The sequence below is a fragment of the Periplaneta americana genome, chromosome 13, assembly GCF_040183065.1.
Source record: "Periplaneta americana isolate PAMFEO1 chromosome 13, P.americana_PAMFEO1_priV1, whole genome shotgun sequence".
In the NCBI taxonomy this organism is placed as follows: domain Eukaryota; kingdom Metazoa; phylum Arthropoda; class Insecta; order Blattodea; family Blattidae; genus Periplaneta; species Periplaneta americana.
This window is the reverse complement of record NC_091129.1, coordinates 116279611-116302352: the sequence shown is the minus strand read 5'-3', so window position 1 is coordinate 116302352 and position 22742 is coordinate 116279611. Positions and strand designations below refer to the sequence as shown.

General features: G+C 35.0%; 1 protein-coding gene across 1 annotated transcript in view; it reads left to right on the top strand.

The window, feature by feature from the left end:
* Positions 1–12970: 12970 nt before the first annotated feature.
* Positions 12971–22742, top strand: part of LOC138711600 (facilitated trehalose transporter Tret1-like) — a 28351-nt gene continuing 18579 nt past the window's right edge. Inside the window, exon 1 of the mRNA XM_069842744.1 lies at positions 12971–13406. The gene's annotated coding sequence lies outside the window, so the exon portion shown is untranslated. The remainder of the gene's footprint in view (positions 13407–22742) is intronic.

Here is a 22742-nt window from a genome sequence, read left to right as displayed (position 1 = left end):
TGGAGCAAAATCAACCTTCACAAAATAAATTGTCCTTTTCATCAATTCTAAACACTAATATCAGTGGTAGATTACAGTCTCTAATAGATATTATCGACCTAATCACGATCTCGGTTGTCGTGTGTACTCATCCGTAAACTCTTTTCTCAAACTTTTTCCACTGCAAAAGCCCTTTTAACCTTAAGTGTAACCGCGGAATCCTTGTAATAGATACTTTATTAGTATTTAATAATTAACAGACAAGTGAAAGCTAGTATCTCAATTTTATTCTGTTCAGTAGGACGAATGTGTTTGGTTTTTAAGCCTGCAATCTGGTTTTATGGCGGAAAGATGTAGTCTCATTTATACGTCTGCATTTTGTCTGTTTCGGTATTTTGTTTTAATGGACACATACGCAGAGAATCCAGTGATGAAATTGATAAGTATTATTTTTCCTTTTTAGATCTTTAATAATAATAATAATAATAATAATAATAATAATAATAATAATAATCGTAATAATAATGTTACGCTAATAATATGCATATTGCATATTATTATTATTATTATTATTATTATTATTATTATTATTATTATTATTATTATTATTATCGATGATGTTTCATGTTATTATTGATTCACATTTTCGTAATTTTTATATATTTTTAAGTATAAAATAAAATTTAAAACCATATAAGACTCACGGAGCCTGGCAATATACTTTGAGAACCGTCTTCTATGGTACTTCAGCAGTTGTCCAGACTGAACGAAGAGTGACCTAGTATGGACATACATTTTCGGAAATCGCCATTAGAGATAATAGCGATAGTGGTAATCACGATTAGAGTATCTAATATTATAAACAGTTAAGACCCCTGGAATGGCATAAGATAATGTTTTCAGCACATGTAATATGCTACCGTGCCGCACACTGCAACTACAGTGACAGTCCGAGCAGACCTAAGAGGCGTGGCTATAAGCACCAGGGAGCTCTCGGCTCAGGAAGTGAGACACGGGCAGTAGATAGATAGATAGATAGATAGATAGATAGATAGATAGATAGATAGATAGATAGATAGATAGATAGATAGATAGATAGGTAGATAGGTAGATAGGTAGGTAGATAGGTAGATAGATAGATAGATAGATAGATAGATAGATAGATAGATAGATAGATAGATAGATAGATAGATAGATAGATAGATAGATAGATAGATAGATAGATAGATAGATAGATAGATAGATAGATAGATAGATAGATAGATAGATAGATAGATAGGTGCATTTAATGATGCATAATAAATTATAGAAACTCATGTACACAAGATCCTTCGCACGAGCCCGTACGGTCATTCGTGCTACTTCAACTTGTCCTACAATGATGGCCGCATACGTTTTAGACGCTACCGTGGTGAACGCAATCTGAGATCTTGCATTGTTGAGCGACATAGCGGACAAATGCTTAGTGTGATGGTTTGGGGCGCCATTTAATAAAATATGCGATCACGTCTTTACGTATTCACGGCAATCTGAACAGCAACCGCTACATTAGGGAGGTTTTAGAGCCCGAAGTACTGCCCCTCCTTCAGGCAACTCCACATGTCATATTTCAGCAGGACAATGTCCGGCCACATGTGGCGAGGATTATGCAAGCCTTCCTCGAAGAACGACCGGTATCACTGCTTCCCTGGCCTGCACGTTCGCCAGATATTTCGCTCATCAAACATGTCTGGAATATGGCTGGTCGGCAACTTGTTCGTCGTGGTCCTCCAGCACCCACTCTTGATGCTTTGTGGACTCAGAGACAAACTGCGCGGAGGGAGATTCCCCAGGAACATTTCCAGGCTCTCTTTTTCATGCCACGACACTTAGAGGCTCTGATTGCAGCGCATGGAGGAAAGACACCATACTGAAAAACCACGTTCACAGATCAGGTACAGTTCTGTAATTCTTATCATTTGTGTATTGTCATGTACCGAATCCGTGGTATCAATTTCTCTTCAGTCACACGTGTCCTTCTTGGTGCTGCAATTTCCACAAACATTAGTGTATGTAATTTGTTTTGAAATGAAATTTACTGCAAGCGATAATGTCGGTTTAAACAATCGATCTTGTCTAGTTATGACTTTTAAGTTATATATGTATAAACGCGACTTTAATGTTCACTATCTAATGTATTACTTGTCTAAAATTTCTTTGCCGCTGTCCAGTCAGCGCGCTGTCGTGTACGTAGGGTGCACAGAATGTGCGGGGCAAGCGGGAAGGCATGTACGGTAGTGGCAAAAAAAAAACCGGACCGACCCTTGTAGCTGATTTCAGAGCCTTGTTTACAGTGACAGCATGATAGACTGGTAACTAAGACTTTCTTGGTTCGAATCCTGCATAAGAAGGAAAGTTTTTTTTTGTTCCTTATTCAAATTTATTCCCAAACTTTTCGATTGCAGCGATATTTTACTATTTAATTTATTATTCCCAGAACATGAATTTTGCCAGCTTATTTTCTAATGGCTTTCGAAATGGACTACGTCAGCAGTTGAAACTACAACAATTTCAATAGATCACTCGCTATCTTGTTAATGCGGGCGTGGCATGCGCAGTGGCTCATTTCGGGGACTTAGACTATTTCGTCGGTCCGGTTTTTTTTGTCACTACTGTACATTCCAGATCAAACAGTTCTTAGCACGACTGTTGTATCAGCACATGCAATCAAGTGCTGCCCTGCATTGGTACCAATATAATAATACCAATACAATAAAAAAATTATTATATTGATACCAGCGTTTCTTTTAATGTCAATTATTACCTATATTATTTCATTTAAGTTTAAAAGTCATGTTGAGGTTAAAATTCAGATAAGTTGAACAATATATGATAAGAATCTTTATATTACAATTATTTCAGTCCACAACTTATCAGAGTGGTACAAAAACAAGTTTTGTTACAATGATCACATTATACGAGTAATTCTTGGTAGTATTCACGAATATTTTCGATTTTACAAGAAATCATCAGGTGGAAGCAATATATTAGACAAGTATCACAAGTGAAACACAAAATATAAAATGCAAACATAATGAATAAAACAGTATAGGAAAGACTATCACATGTCAAAACATTAAAAACAACTTATAAAAATTCAATGATGACATATGTATTCAAGAAGTGATGCATCTGTACATGTATATCCTTTGGATTGTTAATAATTACTAGAATGTAAACGTAAAATATATGTATGCTAAGAGTTAAAATTTAATGATGCCACATTTTATGTGATCATTGGAACAAGACTTGCTTTTGTACCAATCTGGCAAGTTTTTGACTGAAATTGTAATATAACAATTCTTCTTATCATATATTATTTCAATTTATTTCATTTTACAATGTTAGAACATATTCTTATAGTGAAATGACTCATGTAATGTGTTCCAATAGCTAATTGTAATTAGATCTTATCTATTGTTATGTAGTCATTCGTTGAAAGTGTAATAAATCATGTGTTTACAATATTCAAAATCGTACTGTAGAGTTTTTAATCCAATTAAGGTGAATTTAAATGAATATTGATAACGAGAAATTCTTTCATAGCTTCTGCCTCCATTTACTGTATTATTATTTCAGAGGACGAATTGATATTTTAGTGTGAGTCACGATTGCAGTGTTTAGTAGTATAAGTCTCGCAAGCAGGAAATACCGACGGAAGGAATGAGAATCAAACAATGCGATAAGGAAGAGCGGATGACAGGAAAGGTCATGAGATAGCTGGAATGAAATTCAAGAGTACAGTCGAAAGAGAAATTACATCGATATGATCAGTCTCGCGTTGTGATAGTTACATTACGACTATAGTTTGTTCCATTGCATGTGAATACGTGTCTTGTATTGCACTGTATTATTTCATTCGTAAACATATGTTGCGCGTTTAATTAGCTTCGAATTTTTCTCTTGCTAAGTTCTTTATTTCCAGAACGATGTCCTCATTTATTCATCTTCTTGGAAGAGACAGTACTTCCATCGCCCCGCACCTCTCGCCCTCTCGGCGTGCCTACATACACAGTCAAAACAGACAGCAACGCCACCATTGCTTTTCGGTAATCGTTCCTTGTGCGAGCTAAAGCCGATGTAACATTAAGAGGCATATTATTTCTTGAGAGTATTTTAACTTATTGTGCTGAGGGTTGGACGTTAGTAGAGAGGCAGGAAAGCAGAATATTGGCAGTAGAGATGGATGGGATCCGGAGAGGGGCCAGGATATCTAGGTTCGAAAGAAGGAGAAATGAAGATGTAAGACAGCTGATGGAAATGGAGGAAACTGTTATCGAGAGAATTGAAAGACGAACTCTGCAATGGTATGGGCACGTCAATAGAATGGATTGTGAAAGACTTCCTAAAACTTTCCTCCATTGGTCACCTTATGGAAGAAGAAAACGTGGACGGCCGAGAGCATCATGGAATTCTGGTGTAATCCAAATGCTGAAGCGATATAATCTGAAGGAAGGGGACTGGCAGGACCGTGAAGTATGGAAGATGGGAATACAGGGTAACTGCTGACAAGTGGAAATGCCCTAAAAAAAATAAATAAAAAAATAAAAATTATTTCTTGTCCTCGAGAATGGCAGTGCCGCCAATACATTTCTCGTAAATAGTGTTATCTGTCGCTATTCTCGCCAACAACTACGATATTTACTAAGAGGGTGCATATTCACTGTACCTGAGCAATAGCTGAACTTACTACTGCCACAACGACACATTACAATGATGTCGTAAAATTTGACTGCAATGTATCACTACACCTGAGATAAGAGTTGCGAGACATTGTTCATGCCGTCTAGTTACGCTGTCACCAATAAAATCATTAATCAGGCAAGCAGTACATAGGAGCGAGTAAGTATATTCCGTAATATCCCCACAGCATTACTTAACCTGTCTCACGCTCTACCAATACAATCTGAACTGCAGTCTCTATTTTCCTAATCTTCGTACGGGACAAAACAATTTCTAACAATGGAAAACAGGTAAGCGACAATAAAATGTTATATACAGAGCTTTCGGAGAATCACAGTGCACTTGTGCAACTGAGTTAATTAACTTTTGTTGAAATGTTAAGGCTGAATTTCTTCCTGAATAAAATTAGGCTATATGGATTATTTTCAACGTTATGTCTGAACAATATTTTTCGCAGTTGCGTTCTGATTTCTATGAGACGCCATACAGCTTTCTCGAGAAGAACCTTTTTTGTTATTTTGTGCGAGATCGTGCGTATTTGCTTGTTTTCCGCACAGGTAAGCGACAGAACCAATACGCGGTAAGTGTGAAATACCACATTCAGTATTCCCAACGTAACACACATAACAATTTCCCTCTTCTTACTGCTTAAGCGCGACATTCATTTTACTGCTTTAGGCTTTTAACATATTATTTTTAGAGGCGTTTAACATAGTAATAATTATAAATTTGAAACTTACCACTGCAATTTCACCTAAATTGCAGTGTTAATTATTGTTTTTAATATTTGCAAAAATTAAATAAAGTCTACTACTCCACGAAACTTATTGCATTCCTGATACAAGTAACATTAAGGAAGCCGTGAAAAAACCAACAAGATTCCAGATGCCGATGTTGTTACTGCAATATGTTATATAAATAATATTGTTAAAATATTAAAATGAAAAATAAATTATTACATAACCTTACCGTTTGTTTTAAGTTCGCATTTATAGATTGGGGGAAAAAAATACAGACGTATATCACGGCCTGCTGGAGTATAGTAAACACAGAAAACATTTTATAGCAACAATGTTGAAGAAAGATATTTTGGTTTTCCGAAGTTGCCGTCATTAAACAGAAACCAAGATGGAGATTTCATTGTAACTAATTAGAAATTCGTCTTTCAGGTATGTAATAAACGATCTTCGCACAAAATAATGTACGATACACGAGCGGTATGTTTGTTTTCATGTTCTCGGAAATTAAAAAAGCTCAACTACGTTTCGCTTTTTCAATCTTTTCCTCAAACATGAAAACGTCAACATATCGCTCTTGTAACGTATATTACTATTGTCGAATATATGTTTCGGGAAGGTGAGGAGTACAAAGAACTAGCGTAGAATAAATCTTGTGACAGATTTCTAGCAACACCAGTTCCACATCGGAATGCAGTTAATGCACCTACCAATGAATTCCGCGAAAGAGGGTTAGTGGAGGACGCTGGACGGACTGGGAGACCACCTAAACTGACCGAGGTCAAAATTTGGATTTTTCTGAGTCTATGATGCAGAGCCCGTCAAAATCATTATATAAGACTGTCGGTAACTGCTTTACACAACTGGATTCATATGGGTGAATGAAGGAAAGTCACGTACTCTTCTCTCTCTTTTTGGGGTAAAAACAGTGAGATACTCGGAAAGCGGAAGGGAAAATTTTGTATATAAAACGTCGTAGAAGTTTTTCCTTAAACAAGCTATGGCAGAGTTATAATGTGTCATTTTATTAAACGAAGGTGTAAATTTGAATTATAATTTTAGTATACAAATTCAAATCCAGGTTCAACTGTATTACCGATATTGGATTCACCTTGTATTGCTTCATAAACTTTTTCCTGTCAGTTTTTCCTTGCTGTATTCGTATTTTAAATACCATCTTGAACATAATTTTTACTTAATTGATCACTTTCTTCATCTTTAATTCCTTCTAAGACGTCTAATATACATGTTTAGCTATTCAAGATCAAAAATTCACTAAGTGACTTTAAAAGTAAGCAAAAATAACTAATTCAAATTATCTACGCTATTATGAACTTATAATGTATTATAAATAAATTTAAACTCAGGAATGTTTTGGAACTCACGGTCCTCGAAGTGGATGCAATATTCACCTGAAATGAAAGACATATAAAATTTAGTTACGAGGAATCATTTTTATGAGCTATCAGATATAAAAAGACACAATAATATGGCTACAATTACTATAAATACAAATTTGATGATATAATTAGTCTCTAAATCTTCTCATAATAGTACATTATGCAACGAACCTATAATGGTAGTAATTAAGACGCGAGTATGTTTCTTTATGAAACTCGCTTGCGCTCGTTTCATAATTTTCATACGAGCGTCTTAATTACCATTATGGGTAAGTTTCATACGACTTTTTATGCTCGACCATATTTCTAACTTGAAATTATTCATAAGTATTCATGTTATGTTTATCTAAGTGAAGAGCGGAACTGACCTTTTAAATTGTGAGATGTGCGCAGACGCAAAAGTATTGATTTTTTCCGAGTGACGAATGTCATTGACCTTGATAGAATCTAGAGAATAACATGAACATTAATATTGATATAACCTGGAAATTGATTTGGAATTGAAAAACGAGATGACAAATTGAATTTATTTGAATATTATTTAAAATTAACGCTAATTATTATAGTAACAGAACATAACCTTCTGCGACAGTATTGGATTTCCAGCCTCCGTGATGTTTCGCTAATTGTCTTTCGATTGCATATCCGAGAATAATCGATACTTGCGGTTTTATAATGGTACAATGGTGATTTCTCATTGGCTGAACAACTGAACTATAATGAATATGTGTACTTTAATGAGGTGCATTAAAGGGCTACTGCCAGGTGTATAATTACTACATTTCGGCATGGTCGAGCATAAACATAAATTTGCTTATATAATTGCAATATGAGTCTTCATATATACAGAATGGACCTCTCGAATGTACCTAATTTTAATTTTATGTGACTGGTAAACGGTTGAAACCTACAGTAACGTTTATATGAAAGGAAAACTCAATAAATTCCGATATGCACATCACCATATCTCTACGTGAGCTCCAGCTGTCACTGTGACGATATCGAGGCGATGAACGATTTCTTGCCAAGCACGTTGGAGCATGGAATGCTCTCAATAGCCTCTATGATGCGCTCCCGAAGATCACGAAGGCCTCTGACTGGGGTGGCGTACACTTTATCTTTGACGTAGCCCCACAGAAAGAAATCGTATTGGCGAATTACACTCGTTTGGGTTTGTCATCCGGCTCCAGACGTTGCATTAACTGCATTTTGTATGCGTACAGTTTGAACCATTTGTGGGGAATTTGTTGCAATGTTGATTTTGGTACTTGAAGTTCCCGTGAAGCTCTTCTTAATGACTTCCGCGGGCTTCGCTCATACGCGGCTTGAACATTTGCAACCATTTTGTCGGATGTTCTACGACCACCACCATGCTTCTTCGACATCAATCCTGTAGCTAAAATGTATCGTGCCACTTCTTAATGCTTTTAACAGTTGGAACATCATGGTTAAACATTCGCCGATACTCCCTTTGAACTCTAACAATTGATTTAAACACCGCATACCACAACACAGTTTGCGCTTTCATCTGCGGTGTCACCATTTTGACAATCGATACAATCTACGAAAAGATACCGTGTCTGCGCACCTTCTACTGATAGGATACGAAACTTATTGAGTTTTCCTTTCATATAAACGTTACCGTAAGGTTCTATCTTCAACCATTCATTAGTCATATCCAATTGAAATTAGGTACATCCGTGCGGTCCACCTTGTATGTCTTTAAATCTTCTGATATAACTACAATGTGAAATGTTCTACAGCTATAATGTTTTTGTTGTTTATTCAACTGCTCAAAGACAGGTCTGAACCTCACAAGTGATACTAACAAGGTACAACGAATGAGGCAATTAGGCCAGATATAATGGGATAGGTTGGCCAGTTTCTTTCCCTCTCCATTGTATACATTGCCGACTAGCTATATATTACATTAATAAGACGTCAGATGCTATAATGTTAATGATAATAATAGAAATGTGAACTGTTTATATTCGGATATTTCTACAATATAAATTTTTGCGATACCATAATTCCGCAAGTCTTTGCACATGCATAAATTTGCTGAAACTTGTGTATAACTTTCTACATCCATGCATCTCCTATATCACAAAAGGTAAAAGTATCCCCTTTAGATGCCATGTAGGGTTATACTGTTCACATAGAGGTAGAACTTCATACATTGATGGCCTCGACACTGGAATGAGGTGGTGTAGAGCAGGGATCATAAGCTCGGAGCAAGCTTGCTCGACAGTTTGAAGGGGCGGGAGAAGCGTTCAGAGCAGTGTATGTGTATGTATTTATTCACACTGCAAATGGGCATATACCCGGTGGCAGTGGTAACTAATTACACTCAATAATGAAAATTAATAATAAACACAACTAATAAAAAACATTAATAATAATAGTAATAATAATAATAATAATAATAATAATAATAATAATAATAATAATAATAATAATAATAATAATGAGCATCCTAAATTAAATGAAGCACGATCACTTAAAATAACACTTAAAGTAAATCTATTTGTATCTTAACCCTAAGTTCGAACTAAGACTCACGAGTTGATAGGTTCATACCTGCACAAGTATCTTTCGGCACTACACTTATTTCGCTGTCAACTCACTCACTGCACTGATTGTATCCTGATTTCACTACCACTTCAAAACCATTTCACTATTCAAATACTTCGCACAGCCACTATGAAGAACTTCACTGACACAAACACACTTCACTTACACAATAGACTTCACTGACACTACACACTTCATACTTCACTGATACAACACACTTCCTCACTGATACAACACTTCAAATAGCAAAATATTAATTATACCCTTTAAATAGTGTGTATAATATACTACCGTCTATTAGTAAAGTCCTTAAGCCTGTTTTTAAGTACATTTTTGGTAATTGGTAAAGCCTTTAGTAAGTCTGCAGGTAAAGCATTCCAGTCCCTGATAGTACGATTGAGAAAGGAAAACTTTTCAGTGTCCGTCCTCTGTCTTCTTCCCTCAATTTATATGAGTGGTCGTACCTTGAAGAGTAATTTGGCGGCTCCAAGCTATTTTTAATTTCTCTCTAGGCAGGCTCACTTCTGTATGTTTTGAACATTGCGCATAATCGAATTAGCGTTCTCCGGTCCGTGAGTGTGTCCCATTTTAATAGTGAATTATTACTACAACATTTGAAAGCCCGTTTTTTTAATCTTTTCCAGTGTCTTAATATGTTCTAATGTGTAAGGATCCCAACATGCAGCACCATATTCCATTACTGGACGATTTATATGGAATCTCTTTGGATTTATCAGAGCCTTTTCTTAGTACCTTCATCACAAAGTGTAACGCCCTCCATGCCTTTCCCGCTGTCAGTAACGTGTTCTTCCCAGCGGAGATCGCTGCTAAATGTTATTCCTGAGTATTTACATTTGTTCACTTCCGGAATGGTTTCCCCTACGATGCGATTTTTTTTTTTTTTTTAAAGCTAATGGCTTTGCTCTTTACAGAGTGGAGGGGAATGTAGCGACATACACAGTGAACTTCAGGTAGAATAATGTTTCATTTGCATTCTACTTGGGAAAATGTTTTATTGTTTGAATACGGTACCGTATTTTGCTTGTCATAAATACATCGCCCTCTTTCGCGCGACTGGTTCAGCTACCCGGATGTGAGAGAGGCCACGGACATCGCTACAGCAACTCAGTCGAGAGATTGGGTTGTCATATGGCGCCTGTCATATGGCAGTAAATAAAGTAATGAAGCTATACGCATACAAAATGACACGGCTGCATGAGTTGAGAGATCCAGATTTGCCAGCCTGCATCAACTTCTATACTTAATTTTTGGAACAATTTGAGGCTGAGGACGAACTAGACATGTTCGAGACAACTCTCGCGGTTCAGTACACCTCTCACTACGGTACACCTACCACCCCACACCACTCGTAAGACTTTGGGCCAACTTTCACCATACTTCGTTAAAATATCGCTAACAGCATGTTAACTAACGTGTTGTTAAAAATGAAACATCCTGTTAGTGTAATAGTGTTTCACCAACCATTTGAGATACTTTGATTAGGTAACATGATTTTAAGAGTATTGTAACAGGAATGAAAGAAGCAGTGATTGTATGAACGTTTACTGAATGTACCTTTAATTGGTGTAGTCATTTGGTTTAGTGGAAAATTGTATTTTTTACATTATGGAAGTATTGGAGACTAACATAATTACAACGGAAATTGAGAAAAGGGAACGTGTAAGGAGCAGTAATTTTACCTCATATGAGAAATATAATTATTTTAGTAGATCTAGCAATTAATTATAAGAATGCAATTGAACTCAAGCGTAGTGATGGGACTTTCATGAGGAAGAAGAAACAAGCATGGGTCTCTTTAACCCAAGATTTTCAATCGCCATTTGGATATGAAAACGCGAACTATAAAACAAATCAATGTTATGAAACTATTAACAGAAATACTAAGATGGGTCATGCACAAGATACAGTGGAACATTTGAAAACTGACAATGGTGCCTTCACTCCCAAAGATTCTTTCAATTATCCAGGATCAAATAGAACCAATAGAAAATGAAGATAATTGTGATGCTGAATATTACAGTGGAAGCGTTAACATTATTTTCATATCTTACATACCTAACATATCTTCACACGTCATTAGTCATAATTTACATGTGAACTGTTAAGTCAGTGAAGTAAAGAAATATCGTTTCGAAAATCTGCAATTATATCTGACAAGTGAGTATTAATACGGAATAATAATCACATAAATGCTTACGTTAATAAGCACACATCTTTTCTTTACTGCGAATGCAGTGCTAATATTAATATCATTTTAGTGTCTATGAACATATCTATTGTGAATAATTAAAAATGCTGAAGCAGTGATTGCAGATAATTGTTTTCACTGCAAATACTGTATATCTCGATATAATAATGCAGCTTGTAACATAATATGTTCTCTGGCAGCCATTATTCACGCTGTAACAGGATGTTAAGAATTTAACTGCGGGAGTATGCTATGTTAATTTAACAGTGGGTTTAACATGATGTTAACAGTAACAACAGTTGATGAAACATTTCTTCCGTTAAGTTTACTGTTAAACTGCCTTAACGACATGTTAAATATTTAACAAAGGGTGGACCTGGTTGGCGAGTTGGTATAGCGCTGGCCTTCTATGCCCAAGGTTGCGGGTTCGATCCCGGGCCAGGTCGATGGCATTTAAGTGTGCTGATATAATCTCTGCAGTTGCGAGCGTCGTTAAATAAAACATAACATTTAACATTTAACAAAGGTTGGTGAAACTGGGCCTAACTCTACGTTACCCATCAGCGAGGCGTGCCTCAGTGCGTACACACTCGCTCTGCATCAGTGATGACACTAATTCAAATTGACTGGCGGGAAAGGCGGAAAATATTTGATCACACTGTAGTGATATTTGCTGTCTTCCTCATGGGCCTTATCGTGACCTTTGTCCTTATCGTATGTTGCAGTAAATGGAGGATATTTTGAGCAACGAATGCGAGCTTGATAAGAACTGTAAAGTTTAAGCATTGGAACAGTAGGATTGTAGGCCTAAAAGTGCCGAGGAAGCGCGCGTGTTTCTCGCGGTAACCAATGCACTGATAGCCGGGCCGGCTCTGGACGAAAACCCGAGCGTCCTGAACTAACCTCAGTGTATTTTGTTTTTCAGCATTAACTTCCTCTGGTTGTGTGTTAGAAGATTCGAAGATGATGGTCGGATGTATATTTTAGGATTTATTTCTCCCCCGATAATGAATAATATAATATGAATTCGGCGGTTGCTGTCGTCTGCGACACAAGGAACTTCTTAGTGAATTTCGAGCTTTTCTTTTTTGTGGTTACAATATGCTTAAATAAATTGTGTTAACTCTCATTAAATGCTTGTTATGTCTATTTCATCAACCTTAATGCTATTATTATTATTATTATTATTATTATTATTATTATTAATATTATTATATAATTATTATTATCATTATATTATTATTATCATTATTATTATTATTATTATTATTATTATTATTATTATTAATTTGGAATTTCTATTTTTTTGCATTATTTCTTGTCACTATTATTCTAATATTTTTTGTTATTATTATCTAATTTTATTGATTAGATAATTTTATTGATTACCCTTCAATCGCATTATACTCAGGCCCCGAAAAGATAAACCTATCCAAGGTCATTGTATTGACATCTGTCAAGTTTAGCTCTTCACGATATGCGTTTATAGTTGAGAATTAACGTACACGAATCACGTCACTAAATTTGTCGGCTGAGTTTTTATACATTATGTAGACCTAGATATAATTTAAATTAACAAGTACCTACTTGATTTCGAAGGCAAGTGGTAGCTCAAAGCTCCACTGCAACCGAAACAATTTAGAGCGTTGAATACGACTTGCGTGAAATAGCTCTCACTATGCCTTCTATACCTTTTACAGGGAAGTGGATGATGGCCTAATTGAAGATGTGAGCATTGTAAGCAACCAAAGCTTCACCCCGGTATTACGCCCTCTACTTCCACAGGTAATACATAACAGTAAAATATGCATATTGAAATAATTTTCTTTCTCCCAGAAAATCAGCATCTACAGTTATTTGAGAAAGACAAAATTATTATACAGTGTGTCCTTTCAAGTGACTAGGAGATGTAACTAACATGCATGGTACCATTTCTTTGGATATGAAAATATGTAATCGTTGCTTTATTCCAAAAAGTGAACGCTTAACTTACCATGTCGGACTATAGTACTTTCTACAACATACTGTATATTAAAAAACAAATAATGATAATAATAATAATAATAATAATAATAATAATAATAATAATAATAATAATAATAATAATAATCTCATCTGATCATCGCGGGTGTATTTAATATTTTCTCTCAAGTTTTGCTGTATGTGGTCTTTCATCCTGGTTGAGTGGAAGAGAAGGTCTGATGGCCTTAACACTGCCTATATTCGACATAAAAATCATATTTTACAAAAGTTACATTTGAAGAAAGATCCCATTAAAGAGACGAAAGCAGTCTTTTTGACATTCGGCTTTGAAAGTAGTCAATGTCTGATAGACCCTTTTACATTATATACACTAGGATACACTATTTTGACTATTTACACTATCATAAAGAATGTAGCCTTATATTGATAAAATATTATTTACATTATTCAACACTATTTACAAAATAAGTACTATGGAATAAAATACCTTGCATTACAATACACAACATTAATGATGTATGGTACCATTGTTTGAATACGAAAATATGTAATTCTTGCTTTATTCCAAAAAGTGACTGTACACTGGACACTTAACTTACCATGTCGAACTATAGTATTTTCTACAACATATGTTAAAAATACAAATAATGGCGACAATAATAATAATAATAATAATAATAATTATTATTATTATTATTATTATAATAATCATTATCTCATCTCATTGCAGGTGAATTTAATCTTTTCTCGTAAGTTTTGCTGTATGTGCTTTCATCGTGGTTGAGTGGAAGAGAAGGTTTGATGGTCTTAACTCTGCAGGCAAAATATACCTATTTTTGTTGTTTATAACCTATATCAGAAATAAAAATCATATTCTACGTAAGTTACATTGAAGAGAGATCACATTAAAGAGTCGAAAGCAGTCTTTTTGACAATCGGCTTTGAAAGTAGTCAAGTTCTCACACGCCCTTTTACATTATATACACTAGGATACCCAATTTTTACTATTTGGACTATCATAAAAAATGACATTGACAAAACATGATTTACACTATTATACACTATTTACAAAATAAGTATTATGGAATAAAATAACTTACATTAAAATACACAACATTGTACAGCAGCAGAAAAAAAAACCGGACCGACACTTGTAGCTGAATTCAAAGCCTTGTTCACTCCAGAGCACGATAGACTGGTAACTAAGACTTTAGTGGTTCGAATCCTGCCTGGGAAGGAAACTTTTTTTTTTGTTCCTTATTCAAATTTATTCCCAATACTTTTCGATTGCAGCGATATTTTACTACTTAATTAATTTGTTATTCCCAGAACATGAATTTTACCAGCTATCGAAAAGTACTACTGTACATAAAAATGTAAATAATATTTTATTAGTGTAGGCCTACATTCTTTATGATAGTGTAAAAGTTTAAAACAGTTTATTACAATTTACCTTGTGTAAAAATATAAATTATTATTATTAGTGTAATATTGTCAAATTATGCATGTTTTGTTCCGCGTAATTTTACTAACAAGATTCGCCTAAGCAGTCAGAAGTGCTTCGCTTGCTAGATGGACGAACGCCATTCGCTACAGTAAAAACACCAGTAATACATAGTCTCGTAGCCCCCTGGGACAAAGTACGTCTCTACTAATTATAGCCTATGGGTCTGTCCAGTGTTAGTATCCGGACATTTCTCAGATATTTCAATTACAAAACTTGGTATCACATGCAGTATATAAATTAAACAACAGTGTTTCTGGTATGAATCTGTTAACCATTTATCCATCTTGTATTTTCAGTTCTTTCATTAACATTTTCCCACTTGTATATTGAATAAAACACACATGTATCTTCCATTAGTATCTGGACAAGGAAGTTGGTAGGATAAAGCGGTACATAAATTACGGTGAAATCTCTCCTCATTGTAATGATTTATTAATGTTTTCATTATCAGGGAACACTTATTCAACATCTATTTTATAATTAAGCATATTTATTTTATCTTCCAATAACTGCATTATTGTGAAATATTAATAGCTACAAAGTTCCGCTTGTTAGTATCTGGACGTTAGTATCAGGACAAATATTCATACCCGAAAACAAATGCAGTAAATAACGTTCGTGTTGACACTAAACTTTAGTAAATCTTTAAATCAGCCTTTGGAATTGCAGAAAATTTATTATGTGCAAGAAAGACAATAATTAACCAAAATAGTTAGAAACAATTTTGAACTTAAATCAATGTGACCAAACTTGGAATGATACATTCTGTTCTTCCCTTATTCCTTTCAATATTATAAGATTCTCATATTTACAACCTTCAGATTAGTTTCTGAGTCCACTGAATGATATTTAAAGCCAATAAAATAAGGAGAAAGACTAGTCACCTGGTGAATTTTTTGTGTACTTTAACTGTAATTATGGTTTCCTACTTTTGATCAAGGTTCGTCTTACAAGATTCAGTTTTAGTTAATGGCACAGAAATAGTAGAACTAGTGAGATTTTTGCAGAATTCATGGAAGTAGCATTACGAACCAATGTTTTCTGCGAGCGTACGTTGTTCCAAACATAGACCTTTGCCACTGCTCCAATACCATCTACAGCACCTTTCCCGTGAGATGATGCAAAAAAAGGGTGTATTTGAGACTTTTCAGATTCAAATCATCTTTCAAAGGAGTAATATTGGCAAAATTGTATTTATGTTCGAACTGCGATGCAGTTCCAACTGATAATACACGCAGATATTTGAGCAGAGGATTCTCTTCGCTATGGTTGCTCAATATAGCTCGCAGAAACGTGTCAACACAATATCTATCATGTGATATGTTGTCAGAAACTATTACATAACTGTTCCATGTATCTTTTCCATACCATACCATACCATAGCAGTAAACAGCGCTATTTGGAGATTCGACCAATGTGCAGATTGTATTCTCGTCTTGATAGTTGCAAGAATAGTTCTCTGCGAAATCCACTTCCATCGCAACAATTTCACTTATGACATATTCCTGTTAGCCTTGAAGCATCTTTGTGATTGCTCTTGATTTAAAATGTGAGTCATGAAGAACGGTAACTGCTCTTTCAATTCATCAATGGCATCATTTAATCCTTCCTCCAATGAAATGTCTTCATACCGCTTGTCAACCATTCTCCACTGACGATACTGCACTTGAAGGCTACATTTTTCGTAATTCAGGAAATCTTCAGAGTGATAAACTTTGATTTACACACAGCACAATTGTAATTCATACAGTTCTTATCACTTGGGTCACAAACAATGGAGTGGACAAACTAGAAAGATATTGTGAAACCAAAACTTGTAGATTTTCGAAGTTCTCGTTGTACCAGCAAACACACACATTGTGAGGAATGTCACGGTATGTTTTTACTTGTGAGGGACGTAATTCTGCGAATTTACTACGACCAATGCATAAGTCATCACAGAAACAGAAACTTGCACTGCAGGTAACAAAATGGTTTCAAGGATCAGTTGTTGTGTTAGTATCTGGACACAATAGAGAACTATTTTGTGATGCACTGAGGGATATTAAAAACTTGACAGCTATTCCCACCTCTTGAGCAACAGTAACACTAGCAGATTTAGACGTGTCCTGGAGATGGCAGCAGTCTACTGGATTTTATTGTAATTTTTCTAAAATTTCGTTAGTATCCGGACAAAGAAGATGATCTCAATTAAGGGTACAATTTTTCTTAATAATTGGTGACGAAATAAGAAATTCTGTCTGATAAACCACAGTTAAAGATGTCAAGAACTGATTAATGTGAAAAAATTATTCAATACCACAAAATTTTTATGTTCAATATTCTTGCAAATATATACCTTATTTAGGGATTTTTTCAATACTATTTCATCTTGGCATATATGCATGAAAACCTATATAAATAAGATAATATAATCACTTTTAGTGCCAAGAATATTAACTTCAATGCCTTGACTTCAATTTTAATTGAAGTAAGATCCAACATTCACACTTTTATTTTTCACCAAAACAGGACACTTTCTCGTGGACAGACCCCTATATTGCAATGTTCATAGAGGGAACAGAGTAGATATAGGTTATGATTAGGCTTCGTAATCCAGCTACCTAAAGACTGAAGTTAAAGACACATTGGGTATATAGAACGCCGAACACAGATAATTATAATGCAACGTATAAGGATATAAACAAACACATCATCGCTGCGTGTTCATGGTGTACAGTCAACTCCCGACATTCTGAAGCTATAGTAGTAAATACATGCTTGAGCCATGATGTTCCTTTTCGTCGTGATCTTTGCAGTGAATAGGCCTAATAACGTGCATTCGTAAGTTACGGAACTTCGACATATGCGGATTTCAATTGAAATTATTTTATATTGCAAGAAATTCTTTTAATAGCACATGACGTTATTGGTGCATGTAGTACAAGATATTTCTATTGTGTGATATTTTTTCGTGTTCCATTAGGTTATTGTGTCTCACTCATCACGGAAAACCCACTAATTTTCTATACAATTCTCTAGAAATTCCCTAAAATGGATATTATTTAATTTATTAATTGGGATGTCGGCACTGAACTTCATGGTAGGCTACACAAATCCATGCTAAACGTCGAGTTAATATCTTCATAATTTTCTGATTTTTATGGTACTGGTTCTTTTTTATTACGTTCAACACACTTTCTGTGCCTCTTGATATTTCAGTGTCTTTCAGTGCACTGTTTTTTGTCACTTTTATGTTTATTTTACACAATTTATATGTAAGGTATTGACAGTAAAAATATTAGTTCAAATATGCTCAACTATCTCCGCAATATTACACGCTCTGCAATGAACCTCCAATCAGCCACAAAGGTGTAGTTATTTAAATAGCCCTTATACGACTAGTAAGGGCAGTGATCGGTAAGACTACTCACTATGAGCGTATTCCGAATCTCACCGGTGAGCAATCCGATGGCATCACGGTGTTCCGAATTCCACCGATGACGTCATTGATGCTCCACCGGTGTCGCACCGGTCCCATCAACTTGCAGAGGTGGTGGCACTCTCCAGCAGCCGCCATCGGTGAATCTGATTGGTTCTTGTATAGGGCGGGAACTAGCAGACGAATGACATCGTGCACTGTTGTGTCATGGCGGTGTGTTCTGCTTTAATTCTGCTGTATTGTTTGTAATGAGCACAATGTAAAAACAATATGTTAATGGCTTATGAGCGAACATGTCAACGGACCAGCTGTTACTACCGGTTCAAGAAATAAATTATTTATGCTATCTTTTCTTTGAACAAGATGGGAGTACGAAAATTTCGCAAAATTTTGCTAGCGTAGCACAGACAACAACTTGTACAGTCTCCATGACAGCCATCGATCCTTCCAGCAGTTTTGTTCCTTATTTCGCTGCAACGTGACGTCATTGATGCCACCGGACCGGTGAGATTCGGAATACGCTGTATGACTGCGTCCTGATTTTCACCTTCCAGAGGAAGAAGTCAGAGGATGCGTAACTATTTTGTATACGAACGTACCTGTACTTGCGCTGTGACGTCGCATATACTTTGAATCAGGCAACTTCATTCCCGTTTATAGGTAGCTGGAATACGAAGCTTAGTTATGATTATCCACAGACGAGTCATTTCCGTGCTGCCATCTGAAAAACGTTTCACTACATGTCGTCATGTGAGATCATTTAATCCTCGTCGTTCTATTTTACTGTTTTCGGCGTCATTGCATCATGTGCCACAAAAGCTGCTCGAAAAGGAGACTACAAATATTGTTGAAATATTCGCAGTTTGCAGTATGTTATGGAACATCCTGAAAATTAGTATTTATTAGATCACTTCTGATCTATATCTTCTGACTAGATCATACCAGATCTACATTTTATATCTGTCTCGACGTTAGTATTGCAAACAAGACCATTCAATATGATCCCATATAATATTAAAATGTTCAATCTGCAGGACAAAAAAATACGCGTCTCCTAGTGAGATTTATATTATCATTAAGAAATAATTTGTAAAGAATATTCACATACACCCTGTATAAAAAACCTTTAAAGGCATTTTTTCTTCTAGTAGTCTTATTCGAATTTTTTAATTGGCTTAGAAATATGGACTCAATTTTTAAATAATACGGCTCCTTGCAGATCATGATCACATTGGTAATGGGCATAGTATTCTTCAGCTGTGGGTTCAGCGTTGGGCATACTGCAGTGTTGATACCGAGACTACGACAGAATGACAGTTCTCTACCAACCGACGAAGATATGGGGTCGTGGATAGGTAATAAAATTTATTTAAAGTTTTTCAATCTTATGATTTATCAATTTTGTTGCAATTTTATATTTGGTAATACACATTGCTAGAAGAAATGTATGAAAGTCTCCGCTTGTACGGCATCATCAGATACTTGAATGTTTTAACGATATCTAAACGTAAGTCCAACATAAAATGTATTCAGAGTGGTGAATTTGTATATGATATAACAATAGAAATTAATTAAACCATGAATTATATGTAGTAAATATCTAATATAGTTGTAAGAGAATGTTTATTTTAATTAATTGCATATGGACTTACTAGCTTGCCGAAAATGTACGTAATTTAATATACAGAGTGTTTCCGAGGTGGTGTTACAAACTTTCAGGGGTGATGGCGAAGGGCACATGTACCAAATTGAGATAGGAACCTTGGTCCGGAAATGACTGAGTCGAAAGTTATAAGCAAAAATAGTTGTCTGGAAATGGAATTGTAATTTGGCACCACGTGCCCTCCTTCCCTTAACCTTTGGATCAGCCGTGGAAAGATGGTATGGGCCGGATGTCTCCTACGTGGGTACTAGGCCCGATACAATCTGTGAGCTTGTCTACTGTTCCCATTGGCTCATCCGTATTCGAAAATTAGATCTGCTTATTCCACTCTCGTGTTCCACCATTTCTCTAGGACTGATCGACTGGACACTGAAACTTATACACATACACTACTGTCTACACACGTGCATATCAGGACCGACCATGTCCGTTACACATTATGCTATTTGCATTGCTTTATGTAGTTTCCTGTCCCCACCCCTCAGACAGCGCACTGAATGGAATACTGTAAGTAGACAACGTAAACAACGTCAGATGAATACAGTATGTGTAAGACGTACAGATAAATACATATAAATAAGGTGTACAGAGGAATAAAATTATTTCATTTCCAAACAACTATTTTTGCTTTTAACTTTCGACTCGGTCATTTCCGGACCAGGGTTCCTTATCTCAAATTGATACATGTACCCTTCCCCATCATCCCTGAAAGTTTGTAACACCACCTCGGAAACGCTCTGTATAAAGTACATAAAACTCATGTTATAATGTTGTATGTTTGTTAAACAGCACTGTTAAATGTATGAAAATAGATTAAATATATAAAAACATTGTTATATTTATGTCATACAATTTGACGTAAATGTAATGCAAAACATTACTGACGTTATGATTGATACTTACGATATTAGTTTTTTGCATGTCATACAATTGTGTCTTTTGTTGCAAATTACCTTTTATGTATAATTGTTTCGTATTCGTCAGGTGATTCTTGATTCTGTAAAATATACATATGTTTAAATAGATTAAAAATAATAATTAAATTTCGAGACATGATAATAATGTGATATTAACAATCTTAGGTATTATGCTTCGATAATTATTCTTGAACAGAAAAATTTTGTTTAATGTAGTTAAATATGAATTTCATTCACATATGAGTCATTCCATGTCAAATCGAACACCTACGAAACATGACAACTTAATATTTGCTCCAATTTTTTATATATTCTATTAATGAAATTAAATAACCCATGTGTAATTTTTTTCGGACTGACATAATTATTTAGTCATTTATTAAATGTTACTTTTTCTGTAAATTAGGATGCAACGTATTATGAAAATGGTTATACTGAAGATTCTATAAATCGTAGAAATTTCGTATTTATATAATTTTAAAGTGCAATAATTGCAGTATTATATACTATTTTTTTTGTGTTCAATCAATATATATATATTTATATTTATATTTTTAAAATACGTTTTTATATATCAGGGACATGCTTCTAAAAAGGGAAACAAATATCATTATATTCTTTGAAATATTTTACGTAGAACTGCGTTGGTTGTAGAACGCTATTCGAATAAGAAGTCGCTGTGCAAATAATTTACTGATGGTGTGTTCGGGTCGGAAGGCTCGGATTGTGTGAGACCGCGCGCCGGAGCATGCAGCTGCGATAGCCGCCGCGAGAGTGAGTAATACATTATCAGTGGTGCGGTGTTACTTTACGTAAATAAACAGATAACCTCTAGTTCTAAAAGCACGTAATGTCCCTCCAACACTTAGCAGTTTCCCTTTAATTTATCTAACAATAATTCCTAAATCTTTCGGAGTAGGTATCGTGTTGTGTTGAGTGCATGTCAAATCAAACACCTGTATACGAAACGTGACCATTTAGTATTTGCTTGAATCTTCTAAAATATGTTGTGCAGATCAAAATAAGAGGTCTGTAATTTTTTATGGGATCATACTTTAATATTTTACTATTTATACTCTTTGAATTATATGACAAATTCATGCACGACGCAGTAAGAAAATGCTCATTGTTAAGATTCTATGCATCATAGACGTTGAGTGTTGGTGTTATTTGAAATGGGAACAAATGGAATATTATATTAATTGATTTATTGATGGGGTTGTTTTGGAGGGTCACTTTTTAAACAATTATTTTTATAACAGCTTATCGGGACTTTAAAAATGCAAAAAGAAAGTATAATCTATTATATTTTACATAGAACTACGCTGATTTCAGGTTGCTTTCGAGTAAGAAATAACTTTAAAAATAATGTATTGAAGATGTGTGAGAGCTTAGTGATGATTGAGAATCGCCAATAAAGAAGACAAAATTATCTAAAAAGTATCCAAAACAAAAAAATGCAGAAAGTTATAGATACACTTAAACATAAAATATTTCATATCACAGAAGACACAACTTCAGTTGAAAATTCAAATAATTCCGATATAATACAGAAATTGATAAACTTATTTCATGAGACAGACGATAGAAATCTCAAAATACATGTATTAACAATTTTTGAAAGTTGGTC